Source organism: Seriola lalandi, unplaced genomic scaffold (genome assembly GCF_002814215.2).
Source record: "Seriola lalandi dorsalis isolate HSWRI2012SDOR001 ecotype SW California unplaced genomic scaffold, Sedor1 jcf7180002054599, whole genome shotgun sequence".
Taxonomy (NCBI): Eukaryota; Metazoa; Chordata; class Actinopteri; order Carangiformes; family Carangidae; genus Seriola; species Seriola lalandi.
In genome coordinates this window covers 39,307-56,047 of record NW_019525152.1, presented here as the reverse complement: position 1 = coordinate 56,047, position 16,741 = coordinate 39,307, and positions in this window count along the sequence as shown.

Genomic DNA, 16,741 nt, shown 5'->3' with positions numbered 1-16,741 from the left:
CACACACACACACACACACACACACACACACACACACACACACTCTCAACACACACATATATTCACCCCAACCCAACACACACACACTTCCTCTTCCCTCCCACCCTCTAAACAACAAGATGAAGTGGAGTCTGCTGAATATGTGGCTAGAAAAAAAAAAAAATCATTTTTAGTTTTTGTTTTTTCATGGAAAATTATGGAGGATGATTTTTACCCAGAATTGAAATTAAAATGGAAATTGTTAGAAGGCAAATGGAAAAGAAAAGAGTGGATGCACAAAGGATGGAGGAGAATTAATGTTTTCTTTTCTGCTTAAGCCTCAAGCTTTTGCATTTAAGCTTCTTTATTTTCCATTTCAGGATTTTAAATTCATCCCAGTTTCCAAGGTGACGTGTTCAAATGTCTTGTTTTGTTCAAACAACAGTCCAAAACCTTAAAGATATTAATTTTACCAAAACAAACAAGAGGAAACCAGGAAACTCTCAGATTAGAGAAACTGAGATCGAAATCTTTTTATGATTTTGCCTGAAAAACGGTTAATAGATAATTAATGCATTCTTGCTGAAATTAATTTTCTGTCTATTAATTAATTGACTAATCATTTCAGCTCTAGGGGGCGTCACTTTTTAGGTTAATTTACTTTGAAAATCCAGCTTGTCTCCTCCATCAAATCAGACCAGAAACATTTTCTATCAACCTAAATGACAGAAAGACGACAACAACAACTGGATGGATCACTATGAAATTTAGCTGCAAATATTATAGATATAATATACGGGTTTGGACCAAACTTGGTGGCGACATCGGGGATGGGCCAAGGAAGAATCCATTACATTTTGGTACAGATCCGGTTAAAGGGACGGATCCAGGAGTCATTTTTTATCACTTTATCTCAAAGGCATTTTTCAACACTTAGACCAATTTCCCAGGAAATAACATTTGAATCTTTATGTAAAGAAAGTTCGTACAAGTTGTTCCAGATAAAGAACATGTTGAATCTGCATTACATGCAGAGTCGTAGAAGGAAACAGTGTATGTGGCACCAGCAGCATTTATCAACGCTTTCACATCCTGTCCAGTCTCCGTCCAGGTCGCAGGTCACACTGCTGCAGAGGCCGAAGCTGAAAAGAGCCGGCTGAATATATGAAAAATTACCCACAACCCACCCCTTTCCCTCGCTGCCATTTGTTTATGCTCATAATAAGATCATTCGTTTAAATGTCAGAAATCTTAAGCTGATGTGTTTTAAATGTTTTGTCTGAGAAACCGTCCAAAAACAAAAGATATTAAACTTACAAATCCTCACATTTAACAGGCTGATGGGATTATTTCTCTGTCAGCTGATTGATTGATCAAATAATAATTTCCTGTGGAACATTTCCCAGAATACTTGTAATTAGCATCCAATTAACACCCGCCCTCCCCTCACGTGAATATTGATTTAACCTTCCATTAATTCTGACCGTGACGCCATCTGTGTGTGTGTGTGTGTGTGTGTGTGTGTGTGTGTGTGTGAGGAGGAGGGGCTTGAGTGAGTCTGTGCAGCATTAATGTGTTTATGTGGCGATAACCCGATAACCTCAGACACAGCGCTTGTTTTCTCAGCATTGACTGCTGCCTCGCTCAGACACGAGTGGAAAACTTCCTGCGGGCAGATACACGAAGTCTCAAAGTTACAGCTTCTCTTCAAAACTCCACACACGCAGGTTTCACAACAACAACAACAACAACAACAACAACCTGCTGAAGTTCTCTCCTCCCCACATTCTTCAAACAGTCTTATCTTTTGTCCTTCGCCTCGCTGAATTCCTTAAAGTCCAAACAAACCTCACAGCAAATCTGTGACTTAATTATACATGAATAATGAGGACTTTAAATCTGTCGTCTTCTCTTGTTGTGTTTGTGCGATTTGAGTCTAAATTAAAGAGTTTAGCTCCAACAGAGTCACAAAAACTTCACAGTTCTGTCACTGTCAATGGGCAGAGACTAAAGCTCCATTCAGACTGGACTTATGTTCCTATAGGGGAGGCGGGGTGATTTTATTACCTGCACTGGTCAGTGATTTTAATCCTACCGGCAGCACGTATGTAGGTAATGTTTAACCTCCGCTCCAGGAATAATTGCAGCCACCGTTTTTTCTGTGAACTCGCTTTTCCTCCTCTATTTGAAATCTCGTCCAGTGCGGCAGCCTTGTATTTTAATAACTACTTCTCTTTTTTATCAGCTCAGTGTGAAATTAGAGGATTTTAAAAATGTTTCTCCTAATAACACCAACACATAGGTCTATTTCAGGAGAGGAAGACCCTTTAAAATATCAGCTACTGCGCAGCTGTAGTCTCAGGTGCATGCAGGTCGTGGTACTTCTTTGGCGCCATTGAAAGTAGCCGAATTAGCCAATAGCAGCGCCTGTTTGCAGTGAACGCATGGATTCACAGACAACTTTTTGATTCAAATTCACCTCATGCAGCATCTTCGCCTCTCCAGGGAGTCTTTTGTCCTTTCTGTTTTATCCTTTGTCCAGCTGAATGTCCACGTCTATTACAGATCATATCCTTTAATTTCCTGATGGTTAAAATGTCGCTCAGAACGATGAGTTAAATTATCGGGGAGCGCTATGAATATTTCATTTCTCACCTCCCTCTGTGAAGTTAATTCTGTCTGAATGGGCTTTAAGTAGCCTCCTTTTTTTTAGTTTTCTCGCTACACAAACTTTCCAAGCAAAACTTCCACATTTTGGGAAATAATCTTATTCATTATCAGATAAACATCCACAATTCCACTTAGGAACCACAGAGAAAAGCTGCTCTTTATAACTCCTGAACTTGCCTGAGAATCATCAATTTTTTAAGTTGAATTTAGTATCAAAGTAATTGATTGATAGTTTTCTGTACATCTAATTGCAAATGGCAGGAAGGAAAGCAAGCAAATTGCTTTTTCCTTTTACAATAAAACAGTAAAATTCATCTGCTGTTTTAATTTCTTGTCCACTGATGATAAAAACAGGAGACTATAACAATTAGTAATACTTTTATAAGTAGTTTTTAAAAACCTCATGCACATATTTTCTATGAGAGCTTGTATCCTCCTCCTCTGAGTTACAGTTTCATCCTCTGACACCGGAGTGAAGCACGCCATAACTTCTGGCACTCGCTGCCTTACAAGGCCACGACTTAGTATCTTAATGTTCAATCTATATGCAAGGAGCGTGTGTGGAGAGAGGGATTGTGAAGTCATCGAGGTTGACTGTGTTTTTCATGTCAAGTCGTCGTGCAGAGGCAGAACCAGCTGCTGATGCAGACCATTACATAATGTTGTGGTTAAACAATGGTGGGTAATGGTCAGGGCTGTCTGGAGCTGTAGATTTATTACGCTGTGATTATGAAACCTGTCACACTCGCATAATAATGATACATAACCCAGGCTGGTGTGGACACTGATAAGAGCTCCGATACTGCTGCACACACATGGGAAAGCACATGTTAGATACAGGTGTTTAATCATAAACACATTTTTGTTTTCTGTTATGTCACCAAAGTTACAGGAATACATATTTTCTTCCACTTGGTTTGGTTTTAATTCTGTCACAAATCATACACAACACTTATAACAAGACACTTATTCAAACATTCACCTAAAAACAAACACAGCTCGAACATGGACACGACAACCAGAAACAAAACTTTTTAAAAAGTGGAAAGCTGCAGAAAGTGCCTGCGAAACATCTCATTTTTAAGTTTTCTTCAGTAGCGCAGAACTCCAGTGATAGTTGTCTGTACATCCAACATCATATATCAAAAAGGAAGTTTCATGTGAAGTTAATTTTACGAAAAGGCCAAAAAAGTTTACATCCGTTTACACAAGTGAAGACTGTAGATGTCGACTTAGCACTTAATTATATTGACGTGTAAAGATCCCATACAGTCTAAAGGTAGATGTCCATGTGTAGATTGATTATAGATCAGGTCTAGCTTCTATATTAATACTGTGAAAGTATCAAAGCCTCAGTCCACAGAGAAATGCACACAGCCTGTATTCAGAAACTGAGCCTTAAAACCAGCCGTCAGGACTTCCTGTGACTTTGTGATGTCACAATGAAGCAGTAACCGCCCTCAGCCATGCCCCGAGCCCCGCCCACCTGGACCCACCATTCAAACCTTGCAGGATTTGGTTTCTCTAAGTGTTTTTACCTGAAATCTGCTGTATTTGTATTCGATCACTCAGAAAACAATCAGCCAATAAGAGGAGAGGCTCAGAGCCTCCTCTCTTCTGATTGGCTCTCCGACCTGTTGTTACTAGAGCTCCAGAGAGAAGCCTGAGAGAGGAGATGTAAAACTACACTGAGTTGTTTTTTGACTCTCGAAACCACAAATATATCTTCTTATGGATCAACATTTCAAAATAAAACACAGGAGAAGAGGGAAATATGGAGCTTTAAGCTTGTATTAAAAAAACCCTCTCCTAATAATAATAATACTACCTGCATTTCTTAGTGACATTAGTATATATTTTATCGTAGTGCCTGTGTATATCAAAAGGTGATGATTCATAACCACTTTAACCTCAGTTAAGAGGTTAAGATTTTTATTTCTTTTGTGAACGCATTGAGCTTCTGTACGTCACCAAGGTTTCTGGAGTGATCTTGTCTTTTCATTGATTCCTGACCTTTCAGGTTTTTTCTCATCCTTTCAGTGTTAACCTGTGACTGTTGTTCATGTTCATGGTTCTCTCTGAGTCTTCCTCCAACAAATCCAACTTCTCATTTTTTATTATATACTTTATATTTCTCCCACGGGAATATAGGTAGACACAAGCTTGGTTGTGGTGGTGATAGTAAGAATGTGGACGACTTCTCAAATATTACAACAAATCAACATTTTCCTGGCTCACACTTTCACCACCTCACAGCTTTCTGCTGAAGCTGAATCATGTGTGTATGTTCATTGATGTCTTGCGGGTGATGAGTGACTTTAATCATCATTAAGTCGGGAGTTTTTGTTCCAAAATACATTATGTGGGTTCTCTCTGAGCCAAAAGTATCAGCCTTTGTTCCACGTGGATCATTGGTATTGATCTACAGGGCAATGAGGACTCACAGATGTGGCCATTTGCCGCAGTGAGACTGTAAATAAATTCCTCTTATTGCCCCTCTGAGTTTACTTCTTACTATTAACTATAAATTATCCCAATCAGTCTGCTGGGCTTCTCTATTATCTCCCAGGGTCCAGTTTGGACAGTTCAATACTGCAGTAATTCAACACTAAATCAACAACAGTCCTTGGGGCAAAATTTGAGGAGCCAGAGAGGAAAGAGAGAGGGAGGAAATACAGCAGTGAGAGTGAGAACGGATATGAGACGCCGGTAATGGACGTCTTCCACCACTCCGACTGTACAGGAGTTAAACTAGTGCCGGACTGTTTGTCAAGGTTTGCTGCTGCAGTTTGGTGCCTGTTGGTGTTAATAATTGTTTCACATGTTGATTTAAACTGACATTTTATTATCGGTGTATGTTTGAAAAGACGACGCGACGAACCTGCAGAGAATTATCAGCTGAATCTGCGTCTCCCACCTCGTCTTTACAGAGCTTTGTAGTGTTTATCTGTCCGGACACAAGCAGGCAGCTGTGTTTCAGAAAAACAGCTGTTAAAAAAGCTGTGTCCCATTTCAGGGGCCACTGCCTGCAGTCCGTACATCTCCCTATAAGTGTACTTTAATGATTATGTCACACTTTGTGCACAGTATGGATGACGCCATGAGTAACTGCAGGTGGATTTCACGCTCATTTTTGTATCAGTGTTTTCGTTTATTCAGTTTCTGGTTTCAAGTTGAGACGGGTTTCTCTTTCATTTTGAAATAACACCACTCACTGGAAAAGTATGGGGTGGATTTATTTTGATATCTGCGAATACTTTAGCGATTCGTGCAGCTTTTAAGTACAAAAACAAACTTTTCACGTTGATCTCTTTGGGTCATTTTCTGTCTGATGTCGCTCTGAAACCCGACTTTGGTGAACTCAAATCAAACCTGCTGTAAATTTCTCAAAGCTGGAAACACGGGTCCACATCAGGAAGTCATAAGGCCCGACAACACGTCTGAAAAGTCGTGTTTCTGTTGTGAAAATCTTATCTTTATGATGATGCAGGCTTTAATTCATACGGACATATACATGATTTATTTATTATGTCGCTCTAATGTTTCTGTGCCTCTGTGGTGTCTTTAAGTGAAATCGTTAAATAAATACATAAATCATTTAACTCTAGACCCCGGTGTGATGTAATATTATAGATGGGTACGGTTTGGCTGCAGATGTCTGCCAAGTATGGTCAAAATAGAAATCCTTGTATTGTTCTGTGACTATAAGTCATTAATGAAAGTCATGTATTGCCTTTTAGCCATAATTCCTTTTTATTTTCCTGCTCCTTGTTTTGCTGCAGGAGCGTTTGATCCCCAGCTGCGATGCTCAGACCTCACATTAAGATTCGCAGCAGCAGTTTCTCTTTTTGTCACATATTTCATTGATTGCATTTCACTGCTGCTTGTGAGTTTAAAGGTCACATTATTCTGCCACCAGGATTTTGTTTTGAAACACACATTGGCTCCAGATAAGAATAATATCTTTCAGGGTTTTTTACGGAATAAATTCATTTTTAGTTAAAGGGTAAAAGTTGAATAAATTTGTGAATATTAAATTCTGGCTCCTGCAGCTTCTATAGTAACAATTCAGATGCTGCAAAGTGGCCTGATTGGCAGGATTTGAGTTTTGTTTTAATGAGAAGGACAATTAGAAACAAGATGTACTCTCAGATGGCATGTATTAGATACACCCAACCAAAACTAATGCCGTCTACTGCAACAACCCTGCAATAAATTCTACCGTCATGAAGTATGATCATACAAACACTAGACACTGACCCACAGCTGTCCCAAAACCTCTGTAAAACAGTTTCAATATTACAACCTTCATGAAAAGAGGATTTACTAAAGGTCTGTTGGATTAGACTGCATTAGTTTTGGCTTGTTGTACTTAATAAACTGCCAACAAGAGTGTATTTACCCAACTGTCAGACTGCACTCTGATACTGGACGACTCTGCAAGACTTTTAAAAATGATTTATTTCAGCAGTATCTGCACATGAAACCTGGTTAACGTTAGGAAAAGATTGTAATTATTGAAAAGTTTGGTTTTTAAAAAATGAGTAAATGAGGCCTAAGAGAACGTAACTTAATAGATTTGGGTATTTTACCCTCTAGGATCCAAAATCAATAATCAAATTTTAACAGAATATGGAGAAAATCAGCAACAAAAAATGCCAATTAATACGATTTTATACAAATATTATGACTCCGACATCGTTCATCGACAGCTCTTGGTGCTAATTGTGTCCAAGTCAAACATCAAACGGTGAAAATTAAAATTGGAAAACATGATTAAATCTAATATCTCTGTTTGTTTCATGTATTCATGTATTTTTTGTGATATTTCTGGCATTTCCACTTCACAAGTTTTCTAGTTGTGACTTTGGGGCTTAAAACTCATTTATCTTTGTCGTCCTCACCTAAAACACAGAAAACACAAAATTATTAATCGTCTTTGATAAGAAAACCAGGCAGCATCCAACTTTGTCAGTGGTTGGCAACATGGACGCAGGAGTTAAATTAAAAGACAACCTCAGTCTGAAGCTGCCTGGTGATGGATTGTTGGAAATTCAATGACCTGAAATGTAAAAAACCAAACGTCTCAATTTAAGGGCTTTTCTTGAATATTTACATTTATAGAAATACAACAACAAGGCAATTTAATACCCTCAGTTTGTTTCGTTCATATACAGTTTGTTTAGTATTTACACCAAATCAAATGTCGCCAACTGCATCACGAGATTATCTTATTGATTTATGATGTTTTGAAACTGGGAGGACAGTTTAGGATTTTGGCACTGCTGCTATAACAGAATCCAAGTTTAACTTAAAATAAAGTGTTACTGACAGATTCTGTTCAGTTCTGTGTGTTGATGCAACAGTAAAAACTTCAGACACTTTTGGTAGTTTCACGTGTGGCACTCGTGATATTTTGGAAACACCAGACTTCAGCCTTGGTTAAGGATGAAACAGTGCACATACAGGATATGTGAAGGCTCTGACGTATTGTTTTTCCTTACATTACCCATCTCAGCTACGTGTCTAACCTCAAAACGTGACTCGACCTTTACTAAAACCTCATTCTAAGAGTAGTTTAAGCCTTAAAACAAAAAGTAAGGACCTGACAACGTGTCCTCACTGTCAAGGTTTTAGTCCTCACAAAGGTAGAAGCACAAGAACACACATCGGCTGTGTTTATGTAAGTCCAAAGACAAACACACAGAAACATTATTACACAGTCTGCTCCTACGCTGACCTCTCTGAGCGTCACTAAAGGACTGAATTGGTGTGATAAGTTGGCAGCTAATGAGAACGAAATTAGCTTTGATTATTGGCTATTTTATCTGACTCTAGCACAGCCTTTTAATTAAAGTCACGAAACAGTCAATGTGGGGAAGAACACTGTGATTCTGAACGAGTTTCCATAGTTGATGGCACAAGAATAAAAAAAAATGCCTTAATTCTGTGAATAAACTCCGACTTTTGGAGTCGAAGGACAAGTTGTTTTCAGGTTTCAGTGTTTGGGTTGTTCTGTTGACTATGTAAAGGTAGATATTGGTACCATATTGTAATCAATTGAAGTATAAAAAGTTTGCATCTGTAGCAATTAGGCAGTTCATCCATTATCCACTACTTTAAGCCACCTATTTTAAACCATTTACAATTTAACATTATTAACCATTTACTTTAAGCTAGCTATTTTAACCATTTATCCATTAGTTAGCTATTTTAACCATTAGACCATCAGTTTTAGCTTTATCTATTAATTAGCAAAGTCAACCCTTTATCCATCAGTTTTAGCTAGCTTAATCTCTTAGTTAGCTTTTTCAACCATTAGCTAGCATTTTGTAACCGTTTAGCCATTAGTTAGCTATAGTTAGGTATTATCCATTACTTTTGGTTAGTTTTATGTAACCATTTATGTCTATTTTAACCATTTATCCATTACTTTTGGCTAACATTTTAAACTGTTTATCCATTAGCCATTTCAATAATTAATCCACCAATTTTAGCTAATTCGATTTTAGCTAAATATTTCAACTTTTCAGCCGTTCATTTAAGCTGTTTATCTATTACTTTTAGTGAACTATTCTAGGGATTTATTTGGGATTTATATTACTTTTAGCTAGCCATTTTAACCTGTTTGTTTTCTGGTTAGGGTTAGCTTTAGCTTTAAGCTAAATAGTAAGACGTCTTTGCTAACTTGCTAACTAGTTTTCAGGCACCTTTTAATAGCAAAGAAAACAACAACAACAAAAAACAGTGATCTTATTTACAGCTGACACGAAGGCTATACATGTTTTTAATCACAATTTTTTAAGTCTATTTTCCACATTAGCTGAGCTACTTCATTAAGTACCCCTGGTTTGAGGATCCCAGTGCAGCAGAACAATGTGTATTATTGTTTGTATGTTTATATTTTCTATATAATACTCCCCTCGTATCATGATGGTATAACTTGTACATCTGTATATTTTTGGATGCTCTTTCCTACAAGCAGCAAGACGAGGTTAATGAGTCAATCACAGCTGGTATGTGTGTTATTTCGCTAAGGCACAGAGAGATAAATTTACACAGGTTTAATTTACATCACTATCTATAGGAGCTGTCGGATTATAACGTGACAGTCTGAGAGGGAACATTCAGTCCTGTGAGCTCCATGTGTGTGTGTGTTGATGTACAGTTTGAGCTCAGGTTGTACGTCTGGGGTGTGTTTGACTGTCCGACATGAAAGGACGTCAGATTGTTTGTGCAGTTGGCCGTGATGAGAGGATGATATGAGGTTAGTCTGATCAGCTGTTTCACGGTGAGATCTGTCCAAACTGATCTGCCCCGATCTCTGCCAAGCACTAATCCACTTAATGGGTTCACTTCATGGAGACAAAGACAGACAGAAAGTTGAACCTGGCACAGGTTTTGCCACAGAAAATGATTTTGCCAATTACATACATGCAAGCTGACATGCCAGGAAAACTGTTGTGTAGTGTCTTCTGAGTTACATCTATGTCAAGTCTAAGTCACAGGTCTTCAGTCGCAACTTGGAAAGTCAAGGTTTAAGACTTTAAATAGACAGTTTAAATTGAGGTTTTAATAAAGGGTTTATAATCTGTAATTAACACATTTATTAACGGTTAATACACCATTTTCTAATGCTTTTATGGCATATTTTAGTTCCCAGATCATGTAATACGACCGACCATCGTCTACATCATGGATGTCATGGTACGTGTGTGTGTGTGTGTGTGTGTGTGTGGTGTCTTTACTAGTTTGTCCATGTGTCTGTTTTTTTTTTTACTTCCCCAGCCTCATTCATTTAGGCTAGGAAAATGTAATTTAATTCAAATTAATCCATGTGTGGAGGACTACTCATGAGCCTGGGTTAATCAACACAGTGAGAATTTGATTTGAGGAAGCAGGAGATGATGAGAGAGGGGAAAATTTTGTACTTTCACTGGGTTCACTGGGTTTGTCTGTGGCGCTGCTGAACTGGCGACTGTGTGAAGGGGGAGAGGAAATTAGTGACAGTATGAGATTTGATATATATATTATAGTCGAATTTAATTGTCCATTGATTTCATATTTCAGAAAATGTTATAAGACCTGCAGGTTTTTTCCGTGACTCTTCCTGCTCAGACTGAGATTGGTTTTCACGGTGAACAATGACTATCCAGCAAAAGGTTGAATTGATTAGTTGCAGATACTTCAACATGTTTCAGTTCGTTACCTGCACCAGCCAGTGACTTCAATCCTGTTCAGAGCTTCAATGTGGGTAATTTCTCACATCCACGGTTATAATTATAATTACCTACAGTCTTTCTCTGAACTCACTTTTTAATTTAACTTTTGTACAAAAATGGAGGAAGTCAAGAATGTTTTTGGCAATCGGAGAGATGGATGCATGCTAACACCAACATACGTGTGTATTTGGGAACCAATACGAAGTAATTAAAGCCATCAGGAGAGCAAGGCCCTGTAGAAGTTCATCTAATGGGCTTGTGTAATGTAATGTAATGTCAGCTACAGGTAGCTACTGGTATTCTCTTATGAGCTCATGTTTTTACCTTTTATATTATTAAATTTTGACAAACAGAGGCCATTAAAAGTAGCCAAAATTAGCTATTAGCATTTCCTGTTTGCAGTGTACTCATGCGTGTCCAGACAACTATCACTGGATTATTGTGATACAGGGTTAGTTTTGCAGGTATTTGGTCATAAACCACAATATTGGATGATTTGAAATGTCGACCTGATGACGGCGCTGGAGGAAAAGTCACAAAAAGTTATTTCAGTTCACCAGGAGAACATGAAAATCCAAACCAAATTTCCCGGTAGTCCATCTGCTCAAAACCACAACTGTCAACTTCCTGATTGACACTCGGTCCAGGAATTTTAATCACTCTCTCTGATGTATATTATCACAGCCCTAACATAAAAATCTGGGGGAATGTTTTTCCTGTCCCTGGAGTGACCTGATTTCAAAAAACGTCTTCTCTCTGACCTGGAAACCTGTGAGACTGGAGGGCTGTGGTTCAGTTTTAGTAGATTTCACACTCGCATGCCCAGACTGCCCCCGTGTAATCCCTGCTGTGGGAATACTGGAATGCGGGAGAAGGGGCTGTTTATTATATTTTCAATAAGTGTGGCAGTGAGAGAGGAGGAAGAGGAGTTTTGGTCACTTACCCTGAACTAATTCAACTTTTAACACGGTGATAGGGGTTGAGAAAAACAATGCTTCACTCTAAAGGCCAGGCTCCAGACCACCACAGCACGGCTCTGCACTGGATAAGTGGGCGCAGAAAATGGATGGATGGATAAAAATAATCTAAAATGCTGCTTTGTCAACCACTAGAACTTTAACCGCCACTCCAGCTTGTTATATCACTTCCCCTCAACAAACCTAATCCCATTATTTTTGCTAAACCTGAGTAGACCCTGTGTTTTCAAAGATAATTTGTGTTGCACACAAAATATCTATAATCAATGTGGAAAAACACAGTTACAAAACAGCAACAGACATTTACTATGTCTTTGTGGTAGTTTTTCATCACTTTGTGTCTCTTTGTGGTTGTTATAATGTAATTTTGCAACTCTTCGTAGTCGTCTTGTGTCCCTTTATGATCATTTTATGTCTCTTTATGGTAATTTCATCTCTCTGTAGTCATTTCTGAAATCTTGTTACTTCCAAACAAGAAATATTGACAGTCCCTTCATAGAGAAGCTCCACGTCCGGAGAGGGGCCCCAGGGCCAGAGACTCAAAAGCCCGTTCAGTAATCCATCCATGGCCAAAAAGATGTGATTTAACATTTTACACCTTTAACTCTTAAGCTTTGGGGAACCTGTGAGATCAATGAGGTTTGAAGGAATTTGAAGACTGTGACCAATCGCTCAAATACTTGGTCCTTCTCTTCACAGTGCTCTGCTCAGCTCTCGCTGGGTTGGTCTATAGCTTTCACTTTCAGTAACATGAATAACATACATTTTCCCAGGCTGTCTTGGCTTGTGTCCAATGTCTGTCAGCCTGTTTCTAACATGTTTTTACTATGTGTGTATGTGTGTATTATCTGCTTTTCCTGTGTGTTTATGATATTAAAACCAGTGCTATAGAACAGGCATGTGGCACGGGATGTTTACATCTGGCATCAGGGGGCTGTTGGGGTTCAGGGTCACATCCTGTTCTTCATATGTCAAAGTCCTCTCCCACCCTCTCAGTGTAACGCCGTCACGTTCTGATTAACTTTAGCCCCATTTTTGCAGCAGCACCTCGACGATTTGTTCTCACTGGGGAATACACGCGTACAAGATGAAAGTAGTTTAAAGATGGTGGACAGGGTGGTTACACTGTCTTTGTATGTTGCAAAGATTTATTAATGTGTGCTGATCCCCGAGGGCACACGAGAGAGTATTTTCCATCTTTGCGGCTCATGAGAAATGTTGAGAATCGCTGGGAACTGACACAGTTTCTAAAATGATTACTGAACAGAAGAGGATGAAACTGTTTTCGGACATTTGTATTTGTCGAAACAGGGTGTAAACCCCCGTTGGGACAGGATTGACACCACATTTAACTCATTCCAGACCGCAGTTTAACCACTGAGAAATTACAGGATGTGGTCTATAACGGACGTGGACGTTCAGCAGGACAAAGCCAAAAGAGAAAGACGATAAACATCCATTAATCCGCTTTATGGATTTGAAAATCATTACGTTTTAAAGTTTCCTTCAGTATCACAGTAATCCAGTGAAAGTTATCTGTACATCCATGTGTGCGCTGCAAACAGGAGCTGCTAATTGATAATTCGGCTACTTTTAATGGCGCCAATTTGCCAAAATGTGTGGTGCTAGCATGTTTCCATGTTTCATATTTGTAAAAATATTATTGAAGTCAAATTGTTGAGTTGATAAAAGAAAATGTTAAAGAAAAAATACTTCGGCTCGGTGCGTCAGTGCCTTTTCAATTTGTAGCAGCTTCTGTTTCTCTCAGACGTGTTTTCTCCGTCCTGTGAAAACAGTTTTAGGACAGTAAAGCCCTCAGGAAATATAAATCTCATAGGAATCTCTTGCAATAAAGATGAATAGATGATGAACAGTCAAACTCACCTGGAAATGGGACACAACACACAACATGTCACATGACCACAGAAAAAAGGCCCCAACTCCTCTTAACAAGAGCAAGATACCCAGACTGAAAATCACACACTTTTGTGTCTCTGTGTCTCTTTTTATTTGTTCCTGTGTATCTTTGCACTTGTTTTGCATGTCTTTGTAGTCATTTTGTGTCGTCTTGTAGTTGTTTTCTATCTCTTTGTAGTTGTTTTGTGTCTCTTTGTAGTTGTTTTCTCTCTCTTTGTAGTTGTTTTCTATCTCTTTGTAGTTGTTCTGTGTCTCTCTGTAGTTAAAGTTTGTCTCTTTCTAGTCATTTTTCATCACTTTTTGTTTTTTTCTGTCTCTTTTTAGTCAAGTTTTGCCTTCTTATCGTTGTTTAGCAACACTTTGTAGTTGTTTTGCATCTCTTTGTAGTTACATTTTGTCTCTTTTTGATTAATATTTGACTCTTTATAGTCATTTTGTTTGTGTTGGTTGTCCTTGTGGTTTATCTGTGTCTCTTTATACTTGTTTATTTCTCCTTCTAGTCCTTTAGCATCTCTTTATTTATACTTTCATTTAGCATCTGTAGGTGTTTTGCGTCTCTTTGTGGTTCATTTTTGTCTCATTGTAATTGAACAGTCTCTTTGTAATCATTTCGTTTTTGTTTGTGGCTCTTTTGTGTTTCTTTGGAGTTCTTGTTCATGTTTGTGTCTTTACATTTGTTTTGTTTGATGTTCTGCAGGTGAAACAGAAAGATGCTGTTCTTGGTTCAGAAACTGCACTTGTACTTCAGTATTTGGTTTACACCGTAGATGGAGGCCAAAGCTTCCTCTTCCTCTTCCTCTGCACAGATATTAGAGTAAATAAACTTTATGAAATATGATATGAAACCATCAAACAAAACCTACGATGCAGATTCTGTTTTCTTAAAGGAGATCTGTGCTGCTGTTGTGATTTAAATAGCCTCTAAACAGAAAGGAGGAGATAAACAAATACTGGACTGGATTTGTTTGGCTGATCGTCAGCATTGAAAGACTGATCAGGAAGAGCAGCAAAAAAAAAAAACTGAAAAGAGAAATCATGAGTTGCCTTTTGGTTGTTTGTGTTTTCATCAATCTCTACTAAATGTCTCCTCATTCTTCAGACGCTGGAGCCCATCTGGTGGCCCCCGAGGGACAAAACACACCAGGAAAATATTAATTTTACACAAAACAAATTACTGCAGCAACTCAGGAAACATGACAAAACAGAAAAAACAGAGAGCAAGTGAACAAAACAGGAACAAAATAAAATTGTAAATACATGTTTTCCGAGTTAGAATTTGAATAGTTTGTTTTCTATTTAATTTGTGAAGTGTTGTCTTTAATAATTTCGTTTTTTTCTACAGCGTCATTTTGTTTAGCACCTCAGGGCCACCGTACGTCGATCATTTTTCTATAAGTAGAATAAACTCCTTCTCTTCAAGACAACTGGTTCTGAAATTGCTGGCTTTTCATCAGCTTATTTTTTTAAGGCCGTGAATCGCTGAAAAAATACACAAGCTATATGTTGTGTGTCTTTTAAGTTGTGTGCTGATGATAAATGACTCTAATTGAGCATTTGGATATCGAGCCTGCAGCGAACTGGCTCCAGACAAATAAGATAATATACCAGCCTCACACAGAACAACACTCATTGCTGGCCTTGAACCTATGTGCTGCCTGTGTTTGCGTGTGTTTGTCTGTTTCAGGATGCTCTTGCTGCAGGGCCAATTCACTCTTGTGTTTGTTTGAGCGGAGCTGCAATAATCTCCTCCAGCCCGGGTTTGTTTGTACAGTTGAGCACGGAGCATAATACAGAATAGTTTGTGCTGAAACTCAGATGCACCAATACACAAAATAGAAAATATTAACCAACATAAAAAGTTATTTCCACAACATGTCGGAGGGAAATATTGGATTTCTTACTCTAGCACATTTATCAGACCTTTATATTTAACTGTCAATTTGAAAGTTTTTCTTTAGAAAAAGTTTGGAAAACACTTAGATAAGAAACTCAAAATCACTCTCATGTCCGTACAGTAAATATGAACAGCCAGGAGACAGTTAGCTTAGCATAAAAACTGGAAACGGGGAAACCATTAGCCTAGCTATGTCCAGCAAAATCTGGCTATTAGCACCTCTGACACCTACACTTTATGCAAATTACATATAATGAATATGTTTATCCTGTTTGTTTAATTTGTACAAGTGTAGAAACCACAACTATTTCTTGACTGGGACCAGCTGCTCGGCTCCTCCTGCTTCCAGGCTTTATGCTAAGCCAAGCTAACTGGCTTGGCTAGAGCTAGCTACATATATATATGCAGTATCACTGTATTTACTATTTTATTTATTTATTCTGCTATTGTACATTATTTTGAAGAAAGAATCTGACTTTTATTTAATTTGATTTATTTTTTCACAAAACTAACAGTCTATGCTAGCAGCTCTGTAAGCTTTGAGCTAAATGCTAACGCCAGCTTCCTAATGTGTTTATAATGACAATTCTATTTGTCATCATGAACACGTCATTATTGTCTTGTATTTTTTATTTATTTTTTATCAAGACTAACAGTCTACAGCCTTGTTAGGAGCTCTGTAAGCTTTTAGCTAACTGCTAACGGGAGCTTGATAACATGTTCATAATACTGTATCATTGCTAATATGCTAAAGTTTAGTGTAATAATGTTAACCGTGTTCCCCATCATGCTAACACTTGCCACAAACCAAAGTTATCAACAAAGTTGTTAAGTAGTTGCAAATATTTTTAAAGTAAATGTTGGTAGTAAGTTTTTAGCCCTGAGTAGTGTCTGCAGGTTTTCTCTTCAGGCTTCATAAAGCCCCAACAACCTTCACCTATAAGATTTGGTGCTTGTATGTAACCTGAGAGGTGAAACCCATGATGGAAGCAGTTTGCAAGAGTGATCGCAGGTGCTCATTTCTTTGAGATCTGATATTAACTGAAGGTGACTGAGATGAGTTTATCAACATTTTTATCAAC